This window comes from Macaca nemestrina, chromosome 4 (assembly GCF_043159975.1).
Source record: "Macaca nemestrina isolate mMacNem1 chromosome 4, mMacNem.hap1, whole genome shotgun sequence".
NCBI lineage: Eukaryota > Metazoa > Chordata > Mammalia > Primates > Cercopithecidae > Macaca > Macaca nemestrina.
The window spans coordinates 161,980,817-162,006,322 of record NC_092128.1 but is presented as its reverse complement, the minus strand read 5'-3'; the positions used below and the strand labels follow the sequence as shown (position 1 = coordinate 162,006,322).

Genomic DNA, 25,506 nt, shown 5'->3' with positions numbered 1-25,506 from the left:
ATTAAATGAGTGCCAAAACCAAATATCATTTATCTATCATCTTTATTTTTGGAGGTAAGATGGTGGCTAGTACATGATAAGTACTTAATGAACGTTCATTGAAAATTAATGGGCTAGAACCAAAAAACTTCATTGGAAAGATTAATCACTACTATTTAAATTTTGTTTTGCACACCATTTGCCCTCTACATTTTAGTTTAAGCTTCATTTCAGTTCAGGTTTAAAGACCAAAGGTGTGTGGCAGCAATGCTCAGTGCAGAGAACCACTGCCAGAGCATCAGCTGAGCTGAGACAGATGTAATGGATCATGGCCTTGAGGAAGCAGATGAACACAGAAGAACTCGGTGTAATGAGAATCTGCAGAGCATAACGTCAGCAACATGCATTGGATACAAGCTGCAAGAAATGAAGAAGCAGTAAGAGATGCTGGGAAAAATCCCTCTTTATAGCAGTTTTATGATAACTTCGCTCTTGATTTAAGTTTTAAATTTTGAAAGGAATATTTTTAAAGGGACTAATTGCAAACAATTCTGCCTATTGACATTTATCTTTAAGAATTATTCCTACTTAGAATTCTTTTAAAAAATTATTCTGTCTATGCAGGTTACAAAGCCTGCTATTGTTACTTGCACTTTATTTACAGATAGCTTCAGAAATTCATCTTGTAAAACATTAAGAGATAGAAGAACATAGACAATAAATATACATTTTCCAATACTTTAAGGCCAAAACAGATGAAATATGTTCGGAATTATTTGTATTTGCTCTCTTCTTTTGTTGAAGAAGATATATTTCTAATTGTGGCTAAGGTTGAATAGAATTTACATTTTATTTCCTAAATGTGTAGTTTTAAAAATTATTAATTTACCATTGTTTGTTAAAGAAAGTACTTTCTGTCTCTTGGTAGATAAATTTTCTTCACACTAACAATAAAAACCACTTCAAATTATGTAAGAATTATGTAAGAAGCTATACCAGAGTTTTTCTTTAAATACAAATGTTAAACACAAATTATTTAAGAAACCTTGAATGAAAAGTACTGTTAAATTTCTCCATCAACAAAAATGTCCTTTTTATATATATTTATATGAAATTTATATATATTTATATGTACATTATATATTTATATAAAATTATATATTATACATAAATTATATAAAATATATAAAAATTACATATATAATTGTATATAAATATATATGATTTATATGTAAAGATATATAATTTATATATAAATATATAAACAATATATATTTTTATATTATATATAAATATGTATATATTTTTTCAAGTAAGGAGAAAATAAAGAGGAAAGTAGATATGAAGAGGAAAGGCCAGCTAATGAATGTATATAGAAAACCCAACAAGCAAGATAACACAACATTTAATAACTAGAAAGAAGGATTAATATAAGAAGAGCATATAGGAATTTAACAATGAACAAAGGAAAGGAAGGAAGGAAGGAAAAGAAAGGAAGAAAGGAAGAAAGGAAGAAAGGAAGAAAGGAAGAAAGGAAGAAAGGAAGAAAGAAAGAAAGAAAGAAAGAAAGAAAGAAAGAAAGAAAGAAAGAAAGAAAGAAGGAAGGAAGGAAGGAAGGAAGGAAGGAAGGAAGGAAGGAAGGAAGGAAGGAAGGAAGGAGGGAGGGAGGGGGAGAGAGAGAGAAAGAAAAGAAAAGAGAAAAGAAAAAGAAAGAAAGGAAAGAAAGAAATGAAAGAAAGGAAGGAAGGAGAGGGGAAAGGGAGAAAATCTTTGCTACAATTATTCATAACCTCAATAATTTTCAGGATGCAGTACGTTCCTTATTTGAAACGGTCCTATTTGAATCTGTGGATCATTCCATCTCTTAAAACTTTAAAATTGGCTTAGCTAACACAAAGTCATTGAGTTACGTCTAAAAAGACTTTCCCTTTCTGGGTTCTGATGTGTCTGACATGTTTATCACATCAGTTTTCTTCAATAACTCTTCTTCTCTGCTCACTCTGTATAATTTATGGTCATATGGTCTTGGTATCCCATTACAAATAAATCCAGTGACAATCCTTAAATTCATGTCTGCCACTGTGGCATCACAAAAGTAGTTCTTTTTGGCCATGATCATCAAAATATTACATGCAGGTGCAGTTTAACTCCACTACACACATTTTCACAGGTACCATTTTGATTCAGGTACTCAACTTTCCTTATCTGGAATCCCTCCTTATGATTCTCCTCATTTTCATGTTTTCCAATCAAAAAAATATTTTTAAGATCCGTCCAATTTATCCTACAACCACTTTCAGTCTTTTGGTGTATTGTCATTATTTCCAGAATAAACTCAATTTTTGTAGCATAGTATATAAAATCTCCATTAAAAATTTGTGACTCTTTTTCTAATCTTAGTTCCTATAATTTCTTGCACTATTCTACTCTTTTTCATTCTCTAACTTTATCGGACAAGTTACAGTTCTGTGAAAGAAAAAAATGCAAAAGAAAAACTAATGATCTTTTTCATAATGAAGAAATTAACCTCCTTAGAACTTCCACATGATAGTTTATGTAACCATGGATGTTCAACAATTTGTCATTTTAAGAATTGTAAATTAATTAAATCCTGCACTTTGAACCTATTTAATGATTCAGAACCTATTTAATGATTTGAACCTATTTAATGAGAAAGCATACTTAGAAAGCAATAGTGTGTCAGGGGAATTAAGTAAATTCGTATGTCTCTGTTAACATAGTTGAGTAATACTATTTCCTCTTATTGGGAACTGCAGAGAATACAAATCATGACCTCTCTTTCAGGGTTTATTCTGATTCTAGCGATTAATATGTTAGAACATAGAATAAAAGGGAATTTTTTATATTAGTAAGAGTTTCCACTGAATTATTTGCAAAATTGTAAATAGAGGTATTATATATTATTGTATAAACATTTAATTATAAAATACAGGTCACTGTTTATGCTGTACTTTCCTAAAATAACATCCATTAAAAATACAATACTGATTCTATAATAAAACTTGCTTCCGTTAATGAGTTGACCAACTTTGTAATCGCAAAATTGTCAGAGAAATTGAGTAAAAATTCCCAGAAGAGATTATGAAAACATGAATGTTTTTTCATCTCCCATAGCATTTTAAATATTACAAGCCATTTCTCTTTCAAATAAAAGTGAAAATATTATGAAATGCTTAAAGAAAGTATGGCAAAGTATAATCTAAAAGATGTGCTTACCTCATGCTGAGGGAATGCTGAGGTAACTATAAAAACTTTTGCTTTTTTTAAAAATAATTTTTTTAGGTTATCAATCTACTCCTGGTTTGAGTATTGTAGAATTATTTCATCATTTTATATGATTTTTCACACTTACACTGTCATTTAACTAAGTATAAGGGCGTGAGTCCTATTCTTTTGCCTTTACATCCATGACAAACTAAATTGGTTTACTAATGTTCCCTGGAGAAGGCAAAAAAGAAGGGACTTGTTTTACTCATAATATCCCAACAATACATAACTCAAGGCAACTATTAATTTCATTTTTTTATTTTGATTTTTCTTCCTTTTCCAATGCCAACTTCCAAGGTAATCATATGCATAAATAATACTTGTTACAAATATTAAGATTCTCAAAAAATATTATCTATAAAATTATGAATGCTAAATATTCAAAAAATAAATCTAGAATAGCCATAATCAGAGATATCTGCTTGAAAAGATCTCCACTTTCAAATGTTGATCCAAAATATTCATTGAATGCCAGCATAGAATATGTTAGAATATTTAATGTAGCAATCATATTGCATTCAAAGAAACTTCTGACCTTTAGAATTTAGCCGGCCAGAACTTGAAGACTGCTTTTACACTCAAGCTAATAAAAGTTTTTGAAGAAAACATTGTGAATTTTATATTTTTATAGCTGAGAAAAAAATTCTGGAAATAATGTGATTTATTTTAATAACTAAAAACATTGAAAGATTTTAATATTGAGTATTCTTATTAACACAAATGGCTTATAATCCTTTGGGTATATCCCCAGTAATGGGATGGTTGGGTCAAATGGTATTTCTGGTTCTAGATCCTTGAGGAATCACCACACTGTCTTCCGCAGTTGTTGAACTAGTTTACAGTCCCACCAACAGTATAAAAGTGTTCCTATTTCTCCCCATCCTCTCCAACACCTGTTATTTCCTGACTTTTTAATGATCACCATTCTAACTGGTTTGAGATGGTATCTCATTGTGGTTTTGATTGCATTTCTCTGATGGCCAGTGATGATGAGCATTTTTTCATGTGTCTGTTGGCTGCACAAATATCTTCTTTTGAGAAGTGTCTGTTCATATATTTGCCCATTTTTTGATGGGGTTGTTTATTTTTTTCTTGTAAATTTGTTTGTGTTCTTTGTAGGTTCTGGATGTTAGCCCTTTGTCAGATGAGTAGATTGCAAAAATTTTCTCCCATTCTGTAGGTTGCCTGTTCACTCTGATGGTAGTTTCTTTTGCTGTGCAGAAGCTCTTTAGTTTAATTAGATCTCATTTGTCAATTTTGGGTTTTGTTTACATTGCTTTTGGTGTTTTAGACATGAAGTCCTTGCCCATGCCTATGTCCTGAATGGTATTGCCTAGGTTTTCTTCTAGGGTTTTATGGTTTTAGGTCTAACATTTAAGTCTCTAATTCGTCTTAAATTAATTTTCGTATAAGGAGTAAGGAAGGGATCCAGTTTCAGCTTTCTACTTATGGCTAGCCAGTTTTCCGGCACCATTTATTAAATAGGGAATCCTTTCACCATTTCTTGTTTTTGTCAGGTTTGACAAAGATGAGATGATTACAGATGTGTGTTATTATTTCTGAGGGCTCTGTTCTGTTCCATTGGTCTATATCTCTGTGTTGATACCAGTACCATGTTTTTTGGTTACTGTAGCCTTGTAGCATAGTTTGAAGTCAGGTAGCATGATGTCTCCAGCTTTGCTCTTTTGACTTCGGTTTGTCTTGGCAATGCAGGCTCTTTTTTGATTCCATATGAAATTTAAAGTAGTTTTTTTCCAGTTCTGTGAAGAAAACCATTGGTAGCTTAATGGGGATGGCATTGAATTTATAAATTACTTTGGGCAGTATGGCCATTTTCACAATATTGATTCTTCCTATCCATGAGCAAGGAATGTTTTTCCATTTGTTTGTATCCTCTTTTATTTCACTGAGCAGTGGTTTGTAGTTTTCCTTGAAGAGGTCTTTCACATCAATGGTAAGTTGGATTCCTAGTTATTTTATTCTCTTCGAAGCAATTGTGAATGGAAGTTCATTCATGATTTGGCTCTCTGTTTGTCTGTTATTGGTGCATAAGAATGCTTGCGATTTTTGCACATTGATTTTGTATCCTGAGACTTTGCTGAAGTTGCTTATCAGCTTGAGGAGATTTTGGGTTGAGATGATGGGGTTTTCTAAATAGACAATCATGTCATCTGCAAACAGGGACAATTTGACTTCTTCTTTTCCCAATTGAATACCCTTTATTTCTTTCTCTTGCCTGATTGCCCTAGCCAGAACTTCCAACACTATGTTGAATAGGAGTGGTAAGAGAGGGCATCCCTGTCTTGTGCCAGTTGTCAAAGGGAATTTTTCCAGTTTTTGCCCATTCAGTATGATATTGGCTGTGGGTTTGTCATAAATAGCTCTTATTATTTTGAGATACGTTCCATCAATACCGAATTTATTGAGAGTTTTTAGCATGAAGGGCTGTTGAATTTTGTGAAAGGCCTTTTCTGCATCTATTGAGATAATCATGTGGTTTTTGTCTTTGGTTCTGTTTATATGCTGGCTTACGTTTATTGATTTGCATATATTGAACCAGCCTTGCATCTCAGGGATGAAACCCATTTGATCATGGTGGATAAGCTTTTTGATGTGCTGCTGGATTCAGTTTGCCAGTATGTTATTGAGGATTTTTGCATTGATGTTCATCAGGGATATTGGTCTAAAATTCTGTTTTTTCTATTTATAAAATAGTTTTGTGAAAAACTAAAGTATAAGTTATAGATAAAATAGGGGTCCTTTCAGAATTACAAATCAAGAATAATGAAAAAAATTAAAGTTGAAATTTTATATTCACTTATTTATTTTGCTGGTATGTTTTTTAAAGCAATTGTTTATGTGTCGATATGCCCAGATTTGGTGAGTGAATATTTCTTTAAGCTGGTTCTTGTGCCTTTATACGAAAATATTGATAGTAAATTGTTTTGTCTTGTTTTGTTTTTCCTGGTACGACAAGAAGTCCTGGGCTTACTATGTAACATTCATGTCCACAACTGCTATCAGCCACTTCCCCAAAGAGCCCTGGCTTATTTTCATACAGGAGCAATACTTGGAAGCCAAATTCTGGCCCGTCTGAGTGCCTGTTCATTGCTCACTAGGTGGACAGACAAGAGTTAAAATTATACAGACATGCACATTTATCCACAAACCCAGACACCTAGATCTGGTCAAAGATTTGGAGTATGAAAACGAGCTGATGAGTAATATTTAAATTTTGACTTTTTATCAGCATTTTCTAGCATGGCTACTTCTTATAATTTTTATGTAAGAAAGGCACATTTTGTATTGTAATGTAATCATCTGTGATGATTACATTTACATTATCTATCTCTAATCATTTTGTATTTAAATACCTATAAACACAAGGAAAGCTGAAATTCATTTTTTTAGTTACATTAAATCTCATAAACAATTCACAACTACCTTTTAAGATTGATGTTACTTCAGTTCAAGAGTAAAATACAATCTCTTATTCAAATAGAAACCATGTGTAACATAAAAGGCTAAAAAATCTGATTAATCGCTAGCCCTGAATTCATAGGTTAATATTTATGGCTTAGGCCTGAACTAGTTCTTAGATATGAGGTATCGATTGAGTGATAAATGATAAACTAAAAACTTTAGGAGAAATTTGGGAGTATAGCCAAGACTTTCAAGCACAAATATTTGCTAGGCACTGTGCTTCTATATATCACTTAAATGTACTCTTAAGAATTCCAGCTGCTAAGCATTTTGCTGTTTTACAGGAAAAGAAACAGTATTCAGCAGATTAAAATCTATTTAAATATTAGCATGGTAGCTTAATGGAGATGTCATTGAATCTATAAATTACCTTGGGTGGTGTGGCCATTTTCATGATATTGATTCTTCCTATCCATGAGCATGGAATGTTCTTCCATTTGTTTGTGTCCTCTTTTATTTCCTTGAGCAGTGGTTTGTAGTTATCCTTGAAGAGGTCCTTCACATCCCTTGTAAGTTGTATTCCTAGGTATTTTATTCTCTTTGAAGCAATTGTGAATGGGAGTTCACTCATGATTTGGCTCTCTGTTTGTCTATTATTGGTGTATAAGAATGCTTGTGATTTTTGCACATTGATTTTATATCCTGAGACTGCTGAAGTTGCTTATCAGCTTAAGGAGATTTTGGGCTGAGACGATGGGGTTTTCTAAATATACAATCATGTCATCTGCAAACAGGGACAATTTGACTTCCTCTTTTCCTAACTGAATACCCTTTATTTCTTTCTCTTGCCTGATTGCCCCGGCCAGAACTTCCAACACTATGTTGAATAGGAGTGGTGAGAGAGGGCATCCCTGTCTTGTGCCAGTTTTCAAAGGGAATGCTTCCAGTTTTTGCCCATTCAGTATGATATTGGCTGTGGGTTTGTCATAAACAGATTGGATTAAGAAAATGTGGCACATATACACCATGGAATACTAAATACTATGCAGCCATAAAAAAGGATGAGTTAATATCCTTTGTAGGGACGTGGATGCAGCTGGAAACCATCATTCTCTGCAAACTATCACAAGAACGGAAAACCAAACACCACATGTTCTCACTCATAGATGGGATTGAACAGTGAGAACACTTGGACACAGGAAGGGGAACATCACACACTGGGGCCTGTGGTGAGGTGCGGGGAGAGGGGAGGGATAGCATTAGGAGATATACCTAATGTAAATGACGAGTTAACGGGTGCAGTACACCAACATGGGACATGTATACATAGGTAACAAACCTGCACGTTGTGCACATGTACCCTAGAACATAAAGTATAATAAAAAAATCCAAAAAAAAAAAAAGAATCCAACCCACCCTCAAAGTCATATTGAAATAGTGTTTACTTCCTGTTAAAAAATAAAATAAATAAATAATTATTAGTATGACCTGAAAACTTCCCACGTCTATTTAATTGAGATTTAATATGTAAACTTTAAAAAATTGTTATTGATAATACATAAACACAAATAAATAGTATTGATTTGTTACTAAGTGTTTTTACAATAATTTTCTGAAACTATTTTTTTTAATTTTTATTTTATTTTAAGCTTCCAGGTACATGTGCAGGATATGCAAGTTTCTTACATGGGTAAATGTGTGCCATGGTGATTTGCTACACTTGTTGACCCCTCACCTAAGTATTAAGCCCCCCATGCATTAGCTATTTTTCCTGATTTTCTCTTTCCCCCCAAGAATCCCCTTCCCTTTACAGGACCCAGTGTGTGTTGTTCCCTTCCCTGGGTCCATGTGTTCTCATTGTTCAGCTCCCTCTTATGAATGAGAACATGTGGCGTTTGGTTTTCTGTTCCTGTGTTAGTTTGCTGAGGATAATTACTTGCAGTTCCATGTCCTTGCATGTCCCTGCAAAGGACATTATCTCATTCTGGTACAATAAGAAGTCCTGGGCTCACTATATAATGTTAATGTTCCGTAAATGAAATCAGACACTTCTGATGTGTGCATAGTATCCCATGGTGTATATGTTCTCCATTTTCTTTATCCAGTCTATCATTGGTGGGCATTTGGGTTGATTCCATGTCTTTGCTATTATGCATAGTGCTGCAATGAACATACCGTGCATGTGTCTCCATAATAGAATGATTTATATTCCTTTGGGTATATACCCAGTAATATGATTGCTGGGTGAAATAGTACTACTCTAGTTGCATCATAGAGATTCTTTGTTCTCATTAGTTTCAAAGAACTTCTTGATTTTTGCCTTAATCTCACTATATACTCAGGAGTCATTCAGGAGCAGGTTGTTCAATTACTGTGTGATTGTGTGGTTTTGAGTGAGTTTCTTAATCTTGAGTTCTGATTTAACTGTGCTGTAGTCTGAGAGGTTGTTTGTTATGATTTCAGTTCTTTTGCATTTGCTGAGTGTTTTTACTTCCAGTTATGTGATCAATTTTAGAATAAGTGCCATGTGGTGCCAAGAAGAAGGTGTATTTTGTTGTTTTTGGGTGGAGAGTTCTGTAGATACCTGTCAGGCCCACTTGATGCAGAGCTGAGTTCAAGTCCTGAATATCTTGCTAATATTCTGTCTCATTGATCTGTCTAATATTGACAGTGGGATGTTAAAGTCACCGACTATTATTGTTTAGAACTCTCAGTCACTTTGTAGCTCTGTAAGATACTTGTTTTATGAATCTGGGTGTTCTTGTATTGGATGCTTACATATTGAGGATAGTTAGCTCTTGTTGAATTGAATCTTTTACCATTATGTAATGCCCTTCTTTTTCTTGTTTAATCTTTGTTGGTTTAAAATCTGTTTTGCCAGAAACTAGGATTGCAACCCCTTTTTTCTGCTTTCCATTTGCTTGATACAGTTTCCTGCATCCCTATATTTGGAACCTGTGTGTGTCTTTGCACATGAGTTGGGTCTCTCTTGAATATAGCACATTGATTGGTCTTGACTCTATCCAGCTTGCCACGTGTCTTCTAATTTGGGCATTTAGCCCATTTATATTTAAGGTTAATATTGTGTGTGAATTTGATCCTGTCATCATGATACTGGCTGGTTATTTGGAAGACTTGTTGATGTAGTTGCTTTATAGTGTCATTTGTCTGTGTGCATCAGTGTGCTTTTGTAGTGGCTGATAAAGGATTTTCCTTTCTATATTCAGTGCTTCCTTTAGGAGCTCTTGCAAGGTAGGCTTGGTGGTGGCAAATTCTCAGCATTTGCTTGTGTGAAAAGGATTTTATTTCTCCTTTGTTCATAAATCTTAGTTTTGCCAGATATGAAATTCTGGGTTGGGAATTATTTTCTTTAGGAATGTTGAATATTGGCCCTGATCTCTTCTGGATTGTAGGGGTTTTGCTGATAGGTTCACTGTTAGTCTGATGGGCTTCCTTCTGTAGGTGACCTGGCTTTATTCTCTAGCTGCCCTTAACATTTTTCCCTTGGTTTTGACCTTGGAAAATCTGATGATTGTGTGTCTTGGGGTTGATTTTTCCATGATTTCTACTGTTTCTCTGGATTTCCTGAATTTGAATGTTGCCCTGCCTTGCCAGGTTGGGGAAGTTCTCCTGGATGATATCCTGAAGTATGTTTTCCAAATTGGTTCCATTTTCTCCATCTCTTTCAGGTACCCCAATCAGTCATAGGTTCAGTCTTTTTACATAATCCCACAGTTCTTGGAGGTTTTATTCATACATTTTCATTCTATTTTTCTCAAATTTTGTCTCCCTGTCTTATTTCATCAAGATAGTCTTCAAGCTCTGAAATTCTTTCCTCTGATTGGTCTATTCAGCTATTGATACTTGTGATTACATTGTGAAGTTCTTATGTTGCATTTTTCAGCTCCATTTAGGTTATGTTCCTCTCTAAACTGGTCATTCTGGCTAACAACTCCTATAATATTTTATCATCGTTCTTAGCTTCTCTATAGAGAAGATTGGGAAGAGTTCTGATTTGTATGTTTTTAACTTGAATATGCACATGTGACATTCAAATGAAATTACCATGAAGGCAATTGGCAATATGTGTAGAGTATATAGACATTAAGAATACTCACATGTAAATCTTCAGCCAGCATAGATGTATAAATATGTAAACTCGATTCACGAACTTCTTGTCATTATGGCACAAATAATTAACATTTGGTTGCACCTCTCCCTCCAAACAAATAACACTGTCAGATAAACAGAAAGATAGAAAAGAACAACTAAGCAAATATTGATGAGTCCTGAAGCAATACAAATATTTCCATGCTCAACAAATGGAATAGAAACACAGAGTGGGAGAGATGGCTGAAAAATGAATATTGGCATGTGCTGGATTACAGTTTCTAAAGCAAGACATGGATAAAGAGGAATAAAAATAAGCCCAAAGAGACAATGACCTGATCCTGTATTATCAACTGAAACCAGACTTCCTGGTCTTGAAATGGGACTGAAAAAAAGATACTGCCAAACTTTCTAAGGATCAAGGAATAGTGAGTTTACGGCACACCTTTGCGAAGCAGAATGTAGCCATATGATCTGCTATATTTGTCCTTGGATGTGAAGAAAATAAACCTCACACACACACAAGAAGAAAAAGAAAGAGGAAGGAATGAAGGAAAGCAGTGGCATGATCTCAGCTCACTGAAACCTCTACCTCCCGAGTTCAAGCAATTCTCCTGCCTCAGCCTCCGAGTAGCTGGGACTACAGGCATCCGCCACCATTCCTGGCTAATTTTTGTATTTTTAGTGGAACGGGGTTTCACCATGTTCGCCAGGCTGGTCTCGAACTCCTGACCTCGTGATCCACCTGCCTAGGCTTCCCAAAGTGCTAGGATTACAGGCGTGAGCCACCGCGCCTGGCCCTATTCAATTTCTTTAACACAATCCTTGGGGATTTTTGGCACCACTCTCTCTAGGAGGTGTTTTCATTTTTATCTACCCATTCCCTTGAGAGGTCTATGAATAGCTACAGGGGCCATAACATTTGCCTCATCAAATTCTGAATCACTTTACCATTTGTGAGATGGGAAATACTCTTCATGATACTAATGAAATCACAAAAATGATTCATTAATAGAAATATAATTCTATTAATTATAAAATTAAATGTGAATTCAAAAAAAGTGTCTCACATTTTAAATCTCATTTATTTATTTCAGTGTCACCTAAGGATCTTTTCTGTATACAACATGCCTTTGCAGGTTATGTCTTCTTGTTATTGAGAAAAATTCTCATCAAGTCCCATGTTAAGAATAAACATGTATGGTTTTGCTTTCCTGTCTACAGAGTTGAAATGGACACTACACAATTCAAGACGAGTTTCGTCTATGGCCATACCACCCTGAATGCATCCAATCTCGTCAAAACAGAGTTTTTCTGCTATCTCTATTTTATCCTAAGAATTGTATGCATTTCCTGTACACCTTACACCAATTTTTTTTTTTTTGAGATGGAGTCTTCCTCTGTAGCCCAAGCTGGAGTGCAGTGGCGCAGTCTCGACTCACAGCAACCCCCGCCTCCCAGGTTCAAGTGATTCTCCTGCCTCAGCCTCCCCAGTAGTTGGGATTACAGGCATGTACCACCACACCCAGCTAATATTTTTGTATTTTTAGTAAAGATGGGGTTTCACCAAGTTGGCCAGGCTGGTCTCAAACTCCTGACCTCAGGTAGATCCACCCACCTCGGCGTCCCAAAGTGCTGGGATTACAGGTGTGAGCCACCATGCCCAGCCCCTTACATCAAATTTTAAAAAATTTTTAGTAGGATAAGAAAGTAAAAGAAAAAGAAAGTAGTATCTATCTCACTGAAACAGATATTAGTTAGATTGAGAAACAGGATGGCTTTTCATGTGGAGTTTAAAATGCTCTTTTCCTATTAAGTTCATATTGTTTTGAAATATCTACGTCTTCAGTTTTCTTTTCTAATTACAAAGCAATATCACCCTTCAAATATCTATTTAAAAATAGGTTAATTTCTAAAATGTTAAATTTATCATCTCTATTATCTTTTAAATAAATAACTCTTTAAGTCATTGATTCAATACTTTAAAACAGGGAAAAATACACACACGATCTTGATCAGAATTGGACTTAACAACCATTTCATAAAGGCATATTAATAAAATATTTATGAATATGAAATCTAGTCTTCAATAATTAACATTGGTCTCTTTTAAAATATCAGAGCATTGGATCCAGGTTGATTCATAAATGAATGAATTGTTGCTTTTTACAAGTGAGTCATTGGTATATTTGAATGAGAATATTCCTCAAATGGACTCTAGTGACCTTAAATGCTCACTAAAAATATGAGTAATTTAATCATTTCTAAGAGAAAGTCCATTACAATGCCAAGATAGAAGCCACAAAGAAGTTTATGTCAGGATAATACATGTCTTAAATTGAACATGAACATCCTGAAAGTTAATACAGTCAATGGAGCAATTATGTAATGTTCTCGGTTGGAATGATAATCAGGTCTCCATTTACATTTTTCTAAAAGCTAGCATAAAATATGCACGGTATTTACCAGTGTCCTTAATTGGTTCCAGAAAGTCTCTTGGAAGTCTCCCTCCATCTGGATCACTTGTTTTTAGGCAGATACTTTCCGTAGTTTATTGTAATAGTATCAATTAATATATGAATGAATAGGAGATACATTATACATTGATAATTATATGACATATTCAAAAAAATAAGTGAAGTCTTTAAGCATGTTATTCTCTCCAAGGGAATAAAGAAAAATTAAAATTAATTAACATCAATTTTTAGGCATATTATGAACTTTTCAATAAAACATAAGCTTAGTTTCATATTGTAAATAATTTGGACTTTTATCCCACTAATCATCAAGACGGCAATTTCTTCTTCCTAACTAGAAATCTTCTATCCAACATTTGAAAAGGGTGATATTAATAGAATAAGGATAATAGTAATATCTAGATCATAGGATTTTCATGGGGATTAAATGAAAGAATGAACACACAGCGCTCAATTAAGTTTTTCTCTTAGATTCAGAAGTTTTTCACACTTTTTGCACTTAAGACTAAATTCACAATTATAGTCCCATTTGCCCAGATGAGACTCAGTTTAATCCTCTTGTTCTGGAATTCTCTCTAATAAGAGAGAATGGATCTTTATACTTCCCAACAGTAACAGCAGCCAACACTGCACAAGGTAATACTAAGAACCAAATGGTTACACCTGTGTATACAATGCAGTGATATCACAAGGAGTGGAACTCTGAAATTATTAATCTCAGAGTTTATATAGGTATGGAAATAACTGCCACTCTTCCCCTCTGAAAAAAAGAGAGAGCAATTATTTTTACTATGGAATGTAAGCAAATCCTTTCTTAGGGATTGGAAGACTTGTCTCTATCCCAGGACATGGGCATTTGGCAACAGAAGAGATGAGAAAGTAGCATTACTCTTTGAATGAGATCAGTATTGGCCCTATCATAAAATATTGGCTCCAAGTTTAATACGTGCAAAATATAAAGAGCAAATGTTTCAAGCAGAAAGGGGTATTTTCAAAAGAGTTCCAATTGGTATGATAAGTGAACAAATAAAAGCTTTAGGATAAGCGGAGTAGCTTTTTTATTTTATTTTTCTGCACAGTGCATATACAGATGTACTGTATATGTGGCTCTGGATCTGGATGTCACATATAAGGATGTGGATATCACATATAAATCGATATGGACATGGATATCACATGGATAATGGTTGTTTTTGCTCAGTTATTGTTTTTCCACTAATTTTCAGTGCCACCTGTGTCATATATCTGGTTGTCATATATTTGGACTTCTTTCAATACACCATATATTCTGTTTACAAGATCAATTGCTTGTTTCACACTCATATTATACTTTTTAATTACTGTAAATTTATTGTATATCCACAACTAGATTATCTCACCCAACTTTTGTTCCTTAAAATATTTTGGCTATTGTTTTCCATTCACTTTTCAAAACACATTTTTGAATTAATTAAGAAGCTTCATCCTGCTGAGCCTTATCTAAAATCTCATAAATTTTATAAATTAATTTAAAAAATGTATTTTCTTCTTTTGAACATATTAATCTCAATTATGATCATCTTTAAACATCTATAAATAATTTTTAAATTATTTTCTCGCCAGTAGTCTTACACATATTATTTACTTGTATTGCTGGGTATTCTATGGTCTTAGTCCATATTATAAATAGTCCTATTTAAAATACTTGTTTTCTAATTGCTTCTGGCATACAAAAGTAATTAAATTTTTCATATTAATTTTACATTGAAATAAATTAATAAACTTTCTTATTTATTCTAACATTTTATTTGTAGGTTAAATGAAATCATCTAAGGAGAGATTTACATTATTCATAATAATGACAAGTTTGCTGTTTTCTTTTGTATTCTCACACCTTTACCTCTTTTGAATAAGACCACCAGTATATTGTTGCATAGAAGCATTGATTTTGTTCCCATTTAAGAATTATTCTAATGTTCCAACATTTAGAATTAGATTATTGTAGAATTTGGTGTATACATTTCATCCATTCCAGAATTTGACCTCTATTTATGGTTTGACAATAATTTTTATTATAACTGGTTGAATTGTATCAAATGTTTTCTCTGCCTGGGCTCAGGAGTTCGAGACCAGCCTGGGCAACACGGTGAAACCTTGTCTCTACTAAAATACAAAAGAAATTAGCCAGGCATGGTGGCTGGCATGTGCCTGTATCCCTGGTGCTCTGGAGACTGAGGCAGGAGAATTGCTTGAACCCGAGAGGCGGAGGTTGCAGCGAGCCGAGATCGCACCACTGCACTCCACCCTTGTGACATAGCGAGACTCTGTCAAGGAAAGAAAGAAGGAAGAAAGGAAGGAAGGAAGGAAGGAGGGAAGGAAGGAAGGACTTTTTAATAATTTCTCCTAATTTGAGAAATGTTCTGGTTATGAAACTAAAATTGTTCAGTCAGAAATTGAGAAGCATCTGAGATGTTACCCATTTGATATATATCTTCTGAATCAGGTTGGATCTTTATACTTCCCAACAGTAACAGCAGCCAACACTGCACAGGGTAATACTAAGAACCAAATGGTTACACCTGTGTATACAATGCAGTGATATTACAAGGAGTGGAACTCTGAAATTATTAATCTCAGAGTTTATATAGGTATGGAAATAACTGCCACTCTTCCCCTCTGAAAAAAAGAGAGAGCAATTATTTTTACTATGGAATGTAAGCAAATCCTTTCTTAGGGATTGGAAGACTTGTCTCTATCCCAGGACATGGGCATTTGGCAACAGAAGAGATGAGAAAGTAGCATTACTCTTTGAATGAGATCAGTATTGGCCCTATCATAAAATATTGGCTCCAAGTTTAATATGTGCAAAATATAAAGAGCAAACGTTTCAGGCAGAAAGGGGTATTTTCTGCCTTTATAGAATGCTTATTTGTGTTGCTTAGAATGTTAGGACCCTGTAGGAACAGTAGAAAAATAGGTAGGTAGGTAGACAGACAGACAGACAGACAGACAGACAGATAGATTAGATAGATAGATAGATAGATAGATAGATAGATAGATAGATAGATAGATAGATAGATAGATAGATAGATGCATGGATGGATGGATGGATGGATGGATAGATAGATAGATAGATTGATACATAGATAGATAGATGGATGGATGGATGGATGGATGGATGGATGGATGGATGGATAGATAGATAGATCCAGGAAGAATCATCTTCTAATAGAAATCTGCCTCCTAAAGGCAGAAAGTAAAACCTAATTTGGGCCAAGGCAGGGACACGCAACTTAAACTCTGCCATCAGAGGCATCCAGATTGTATTTAGGATAAAAAACATGTAGAATTAGATGGTACTCATAATCGACTCCTGGCATAGCAGGTAGAGCTTTGTAGAGGAAAGTCCAACTTTTAGAGGCTCTTTAAGGTACAGAGCTCCTATTGTTAGTGGTCCACACTCAAAATTTCACTGTACACTGGGATCACAGCAGCAGGCAGTCTTATTGTTAAATCCAATTTTCTAACTTGGTTGCAGACTCTATACTTTAAAAGATTAACAATTTGAGTACAAAGTTTTAGCTGTATACATCCTATCAAGTTGTAAATTTTGTTTCCTAAATAATGCATTTTTTCTCATTTTGTTTACCGAATATATAAATATGTTTAAATATCCAAGAAATGTAGTAGCTTGGCCAATTACATTAATATGTAAATTAATATTTGACAATTATGTTTTAAAAATATCTTTGAGATCTATTGTTAGGTTCCTTAGTATTTGGGATATGTTCTTGATAAATTGTTGTTCCAGTGCAGAAATCTTTATCCTTTAAAATTTTTGAAGTGCTTCTAATTGTGTCTGATAGTTATTAACATTCCCCAGCTTTCTTTTGACTTAGGTTTATCCTTTTCAATATTGTCATAAAAACTTGCTATGCCATGTTTATATATATATAGTGTGTGTGTGTATATATATGGTGTATATATATGTGTGTGTATGTGTGTGTATATATATGTGTGTATGTGTGTCTATATAAATGTGTGTGTGTATATATATATTTTTTCTTTTTTGGGGGATATGGAGTCTTGCTCTGTTGCCCAGGCTGGACTGCAGTGGCATAATCTTGGCTCACTGCAACCTCCGCCTCCTGCGTTCAAGCGATTCTCATACCTCAGCCTTCCAAGTAGCAGGGATTACAAGCATCCACCAGGACTCCTGGCTAAGTTTTCATAGTTTTGGTAGAGACAGGGTTTCACTATGTCAGCCAGGCTGGTCTCGAACTCCTGACCTCAAGTGATCTGCCCACCTTGGCCTCCCAAAGTATTGGGACTACAGGCATGAGCCACCACGCCTGACCCCAATTCATTTTTTATTCCATGATCTTCATGATCTTGTTGAGAATCTATCTTTCTGTCTATGTATTATCTTTTAATAATTATGTCTTTTACCTCTGGTGAATTTTAAAAGATCTTTTTTTTCTTTAGTGTTCTGCAATTTTACTAAGTATCGCAATGTGCTTTCAGTGTGGAAGAGTATGACTGTTTTGTGTTGTTATGCTTGGAATTGTGTTTTTTGTAAAAGAAACCACATCTCCTTACAAACTTGGGAATATCCTAAATAGTTATCTTTTGAAATATGACCTCATAACTCTACGCTTGTTTTCTTTCCTCTTTTCGAGATCTACCTGATCAAATGATAGTGCATAGGTTTATGGCTTCCATATTTGTCAACCTTTGCTTCACTTTTTAATGTTTTTGCTGAATTTTTTTCCATATCTAGCTTACAGTTCAATAATAACTTTTTTATTTTTAAGATTGTATTGTTTTTATTTTTAAGCCATGCTTGTACTTGGTCATATTTTAAATATCTTCTTTAATAATTATGATTATTTAAATAAATGTATATATATAATTTTTTGTTTTGTTTTGTTTTGTTTTGAGACGGAATCTCGCTCTGTCACCCATGCTGGAGTGCAGTGGCCAGATCTCAGCTCACTGCAAGCTCCGCCTCCCGGGTTCATGCCATTCTCCTGCCTCAGCCCCCTGAGTAGCTGGGACTACAGGTGCCCGCCACCACGCTCGGTTAATTTTTTGTATTTTTAGTAGAGACGGGGTTTCACCGTGTTAGCCAGGATGGTCTCGATCTCCTGACCTCGTGATCCGCCCGCCTTGGACCCCCGAAGTGCTGGGATTACAGGCGTGAGCCACTGCGCCGGCCAATTTTGTTATATGAATATTTTGGATATAATTGTGCAATTTATGTTTCTTCTTATTCTTATAGTTAATTGCTAATCCCATGTCTTTCAATATGTTTATGTTATATGGCTTTGTTTGTGGGAATGTTTCGAAGCCTGTATTTTGGGTGTTTACACCAAAGAGGTTTTGCTTCTACTGCTGTCAGATGCTTCAGGCTATGTACCATCTTACCATAAATGTCTACGCTGGAGTTACCCTGTCTTCGAAGGCAATGTAAATTTGAACACTGGGTTATGATAGGCCAAAGTTCATTAATTATCAGAGAGCCTTATTGTTGTTGTTATCATTAGTTCATTTTCAATCAAGTTTGAAGGAGACATATTCCTTTATTTTTTATACTTGCTGGTGAATGGAATCATTCTAGCTACTTTTTCCTGTGTGCAGTTTAGTACTGTGTTTATTCAGGAGTCTTATTGATAGCCCATCATCTTGCAGAGTCCAGAGTCTTATTTCCTGTCACATAGGTGCTAATACATAAGTCTCTTTGTTCCTACTGTGTCCACAGCAGGTAAAACGTCATCATCTGCATACCATTCTGTTTGTCAGGTTTTTTTTTCTTTTAAGTTCTTGAGTAATGTCTCCTTTATTTTTGAAGACTGGGTTTATATATGCATAGCTAGCAATAGTCAAATTTTGTTATTTGCAGTATTTATGCTCTATAACGTTGTGGCAAACAAGAAATTAGCAAACATTAAATCATTGCTTGCAAAGGAAATATGGGGTTAATTTGTTGTGAGCCTCTGGTCACAACATTTTCGTCAGCTGATCACTATGTAATCTTGTTTGATGTGTGTTTCTGTTTTGAGACACCCTACTTAAGATGTGTTTCTGATTTATTAACATCGAACTCTCATGAGCCAACAGCACCAAAACGCATGCCTGAACAAACCTTGCCTAACACACATAATATCAAACGTTTGCAGGTCCCACATCTGTGAATTCAACCTACTGTGTATTGAAAATATTAGGGTAAAAACAACAACACAAGAAAAATAATACAATTAAAAATATGGTATAACAACTACTTACATAGCATTTGCACTATATTACTTATTGTAAGTAACCTAGAGATGATTTGAAGTATATAGGAGGATATGCCTAGCTTGTATACAAATACTACACCATTTTATATAAGAAACTTGAGCATCCCCAGATTTGGGTATTCCAGAGGGTCCTGGAACCAATCTCCTGTGTCAAATGAGATTGACTATATTTTTCTCTGTAAGACACATCATAGCCTTCTTGTTCTTGGGAACAATAGACAGAGATTTTAGCAATATTCTGGGGTGTGGGAGGCATTTTAAGCAGCCATATCACCAACAAAGAGCACCAAATAGACTGTGAAAAAGATCCTTGTTTATAGCATGAAAAATGAAATAACAAAGTAGGGCATTACTTTGTTTAACCTCAACTGGGAGCATGCACATTGAGAGAATCAAATTTTTTTATTCTGTGCATCTTAAAAAAAAGACCAGGAAAACATGAGAGAGTATGGGTTTTTGAGATTACATATAAATTTAATGCATCTTGGAGAAGTTGCAAATATGGAATTCACAAATAATGGGGTTTGATGTAGACATACAGATGTAGGTATGTAATATACTGGTATTTCAAATTAGTAATAATGAATGCCACAGTGTCAGAAATAATTAAACATTGGTTTTTATTTTCAATAAAATATATCCAGTCCTGATAAAGACATTATAACTCTCATATATTGCTGTTAGAGTAAGTTGGTGTAATTTTCTGGAAAGTAATTTGGCAACACATGATAACAACTTTTAAAGATTTATAAAGATTAATTTAGTAATTATCCCCCTGGTAAGCCAATCTTACCAAATTCCGAGAAATGAAAATAAAATTTATATACAGCTGACCCTTGAACAACACAGATTAGAACTTCAAGGGTCCACTTATCCATGAATTTTCTTCAGCTTCTGCCACCCCAGCTACAGCAAAACCAGCCCTTCCCCTCTCCCTTTCTCCTACTTAGCTCACTCAATGTGAAGCTATGTCCAACAAGGATGATGACCTTTATGATGATCCACTTCAAGTTAATGAAGAGTAAATGTATTTTCTCCTTCTTATGATTTTCTTAGTGACAATTTCTTTTCTCTAGTTTATTTACGAATACAGTATATTATGCATATAACATACAAATATGTATTAATCAATTGTTTATATTATCAGTAGGGCTTCTGGTCATAACTTGACTATTACTAGTTTAGTGTTTGGAGATTTAAAATGTATACACAGATTTTCAACTTTGTTGGGTTAAGCATCCCAAACCTTTGCATTTTTCAAGGGTCAACTGTATGTACATCATTACTGTAGCACTATGAAAATTGATTTCCTGAGGAAATCACTCTGCCTGCCTACATAAAATTAATTAGTGCTGAATTTCACTTTTATGACAATGTTTGCTATTAAAGTGTAGAAAAAAATTGCCAAAAATTATGAAGAAAGATATTTTTAAGAATTGAGAAAAGAAGTGAAGGAAAAGTAAAATATGTATCAAAAGTCAATTAACATAGAATTTAAAAATTAAAATGTTTTTGAAGAATATCAGTTTTTCCTTGAATATTTCTAATAATTTCTATTATATCTTTATATATTTAATAGCTTTAAGTCCTACAAATGCTGTCAGATATTAAAAAATTACAGTTTAAAAACAATAGCATATTTTTTGAAATAGAATAGGTAGGTGTGTGACAAAAAACAATTTTTAAAACAGGAAATTTACTTGAAAGACATAAAACTGAAATTGTATTATTTTGAAGCTCTCTAAATTACTTTTATATTTTGTGTTTAAAATGTTTCTTTCTTCATCTTATTTTTCTAGTTAACAATATGTTAAAATTACTTAATGAGAAGTAAATACCCATAAGTCAAAAAAACACAAAGTCATTTATAGATCATTTATAGATCAATTCAAAATAGTGATATAGGTATATCAAAAGTAATTAAAAATTAGTAATATAATAAGTATTCAAACTTATAAGTAACATAAGTAATTCAAAATTAGTGAACAGAGATGACAGTTTTATAAATTAATTTGAAAAGACTGTTGATGCTGGTAAAAGAAAGAATAATTTCTATTATTTCCAATACTTAATGTTTAGTCTGAAGGCTTCCCTGCCTTTTTGATGAGTCATATCTTTCTTGTAAAAATACTACCATTCTTCTTTAGGACATAGTTCACTGCAAAATTACCTTATTTGCCATTCTCTGTTTTTAAAAATATTATTAGTGTCTAATAAGAAATAAATCACCCCAAATTTATATCTCCATCTAAATACATGGAGCTTATATTTTTAATATGGCTATTTTTTCCTTGAGTGTTATTTTCTGAATTTAAGTGATCTCGCACCAGAGATACTATAAACTTATTAGCAAGATTTCCCAGAGACATTGGCCATTTTACCCATCTGTGTGTGACTTTGACATTGCCAATTATATCTTGGTTGGAAAATATCACCATAGTTGAACAAATATCATTAACAGAAAATGTTCAAGTTACTCAGACTGTATTTATGAACAACACATTTTGACTTAAGCTTTCCAAACCTTTGCCACCATTTCTTGTGGTTCCAATTTATTTCCCTTTTTGGAGTGTGATATTAGGAGATGGAGAATGTATAGATATGTTTCTATCCACGCATCCGGCTTATGACTCTCAGAGCTCTCATTACAGTCTTTTCTTACAATGTCAGGGCACTTTGGGCCCCAGAAGCGGGCCTCAGAAAACAGAATTTCTCTTTCTGACTTTCTCCAGTCCTTCTTTTACCTGCTCCTTTCTCTCCAAAGGGTGGAAATCTTCCCCTACCTTTGTACCTTGGAGCTGGCCATAAAAAAAGTTCTCTAACCTACCTTGTTTGATCACAGGTCGTATGAGCTGTGTTTCAGAGGAGGTCCTGCCCCATACCGTGGAGAAAGGATTACTGCACAGAGGCCAAGAGGAAACCTCCGCAGACAGACCTTGCTGGATTTTCCCACTCAGCCTGCGGCTATTAGATTATATCCCTTTGTCCAATTGCATTGGTACACAGTTCATGCTTCAGTCCTGCCTACTGAATGCAATTTCCATAGAAGGCCCAAGAGCACAGAGTTTGAAGAGCTTCCAGAAAACAACACGTGGAGGTTCCTGGAGGGTAGCACGCCCAGACAGAACATGGAAGCTTTGTGCACCTTCCCTCATACCTTTCCCTATGCATCTCTTCATCTCTACCCTTTGTAATATCGTTCATAATAAAGCCATTTCCTGGAGTTCAGTGAGCTGCTCTAACAAGTTTATCAAACCCAAGGAGGGGGTTGTGGAAATACCAACTTACAGGCAGTTGGTTAGAAGCACGAGTTAAACAATCTGGGGCTTGGGATTGATATTGGAAGCGGGAGCAGTCTTGTGTGACTCAGCCTGTGGAATCTGATGCTATCCCCAGAGGGACAGAGTCAGAAGAGAAATGGAGGGCACTAAGCTAGTGTTGGCTGAATAATTGCTTGCCTGCTTGCTTGCTGGTAGGGAGAGATCCCTACACATCTGGTCATATCAATCTTCTGTGTTGATTGCTGTGATGTGAGAGCAGAGGGAAAACAGTTGGAGTTTTTTTTTTTTTTCCTAACAGTAGTATAAAACATATTCAAAATACAATAAAAATATTGCTGAGTTAATATAGTCTTTTCAATGATATGTTTTGTTTGACTTGTCATATCTTGTATGCCACAGCACAAATTTTCCGTCATCATACTAAAGCTCTTAACATGGTTTTATAACTTCTCCTGGGGTTATAAAAAATGTAAGCTCAATTAACTTTTTATTTCATTGCTGATGTTATTAACAATGCCAGATGAATTTTGCTGTCCACAACATTGAGCAATCGTATAGCTTTGCCAAAGACAAATGTTATGTGTAATTTGAAGGTCAGGGAAAGTGATACGATCGTTTCCAAGAAGCACTTAATATCACTTTACCTTTAATCATCTTGTCTGAGAGTGAAAACTTAAGTTTAAAGGAATCAGTTTTAGAGATAAGAAGGCTCAGTGTGTTTTGAGAAGAGGCATATCACTGTTACATTTACATGATGCTGAATTGTCTTGAGATGAAGCCGCTTGGAAAATGAAGTAGATGTATTACGTCCTTTATTTCTGCATTTTACTGCTGTTAAGAAAATAAAACATGCCTATTTCTGAAGTTTTCTTCAATAATAAGTAGTAGTGTCAACAGAGTCCAGAACACATAAATATCTAATGAAAAATTTTCTCCACTCGAGAAAGAATACTTACAGTTATTTCTAATTTTCTATGTTTTCTATAATTTTATCTCTCCTAATCGAGGCTATCCAATTATGTTGATTAATTGGCATGATTGTTGGCATAATAATTTAGAATATTTCATAGTTTCTATGAGTTTAAAATAATTTAAGGCAGCTCAGCATTTTACTGCCTCTTATATGCAATACACTTATTACAATTTGAGATGTATTTGATGATTTAAAAAATAAAGTTAGTTACAATATTATCTGTGGTATGAGATAGTAATTTATCTTTTTAATAAGGAAGTAAAAGGAGAGTGCTACTGTGACCTCTAACTTGGGGGGAGTGAAAACAGAATATGCAGCAACACCAAAAATAAGAAATTTCTACTGAATCTTCATTCAATAAGGTTGTTGTGTAATTCATCTTATTACTTTGAGACCCAGCATTTTAGGTACAAACATAACTAGGCATTTCTATTTCCCTTAAATATATTCAGTGATTCTGTTTATTTTGAGACTAAAATGTGGTTTCACATAATAGGAATATCAGAAACCAAAGTTTGAATGAAATGCAGACGCAAACTACAAGTAGTATCAGGGATTCTCTATCATGTAATGTTGATTACCTCTACAGCTCTTTAACTCTGAGGAAAATATATGTGCTATTTCTGATGTTGTAGCTCTCCTTTCTTTAAGCTCTTTCTAACTGATCTATAGCTCATAACAGCCCTTGTCAGACTGTACTAGTTATACAGATATTTGTCTTTCCAAAGTACTCAGAATTTTGCTTGTGAATTATACTTTCACTATTCTGTAGTCTTATTCATTGTTCCTACTGTGTGAATCCAGAAAGCTATGCAGTTTGAATGCTTCACATGGCAATATACCACTTTCTTCTGAAAGTGAGTATTACTGAATTTCTGATACAGCTGACACTAAAGCTTTCCTTGATTATGTAATACAAGAAAAAGGAGAAGTTGAGTCTTACCTGACATTTTTTCCTCATTACTTAAAAGTCTTTTCCTATTGTAACTATCCATGCCACACTATTAAATCTCACTTTCAACATTACTGATAGTAATTTTGGTTCCTTAACTTAGAATGCTAAGAAGACAAATGTAGGCTTAGTTGAAAATAAGTGAAAGAAGATCAATATACATTTTGAAGTACAGTTAACTTGAGCATATCTTTCCTATTCATCTCACTGAATTTGGATTTCTCTAAATATGGCAATGTAAACAGGCAAATTTTAGATTACTCACTCATCTCTACAGCCACTTTAAATTCAAGTACAGTAACTCTGTGTAGAGGAAGCACATGTCTAATAAAAGCCTTTTGTGAGATATCGGCCCTCTGAGAGAATTTAGGACTTTTAGTAGAAACTTATTATTCTATGAATATGCACATGCTCAAAACTGGTATTTTTTCCAATGTGCAGAGGGTGCTGTGTGTTCACCAAAACCTATTTGCACTTTTGGGACTTACGACTAGAACTATGATTCCCAGCCTCCCTTATGGATACATGTGTCCATAACCAATTACCTGCCAGAGTTATCTGCCACGTACTTTACTGCTTCTAATTTGATACAGATAAATTTGGAGCCTAAAAGTGAATTAGTTCAAAACATGGTGAAACCCCATCACTACAAAAATACAAAAATCAGCCAGGCATGATGGCGAGTGCCTGTAGTCCCAGCTACTCGGGAGGCTGAGGCGGGAGAATCACTTGAATCCGGGAGGCA

At 34.4% G+C, this 25,506-nt stretch overlaps 1 long non-coding RNA gene across 2 annotated transcripts in view; it reads right to left on the bottom strand.

Annotated features, from left to right (window-relative positions):
* Positions 1 to 258: 258 nt before the first annotated feature.
* Positions 259 to 25,506, bottom strand: part of LOC105498538 (uncharacterized) — an 81,879-nt gene continuing 56,631 nt past the window's right edge. For both annotated transcript variants that reach the window (XR_011621738.1, XR_011621739.1), the window contains exons 6-7: positions 10,809 to 10,925; positions 259 to 396 (exon numbers count right to left, since the gene is read on the bottom strand). This is a non-coding gene — a long non-coding RNA (uncharacterized lncRNA). The remainder of the gene's footprint in view (positions 397 to 10,808; positions 10,926 to 25,506) is intronic.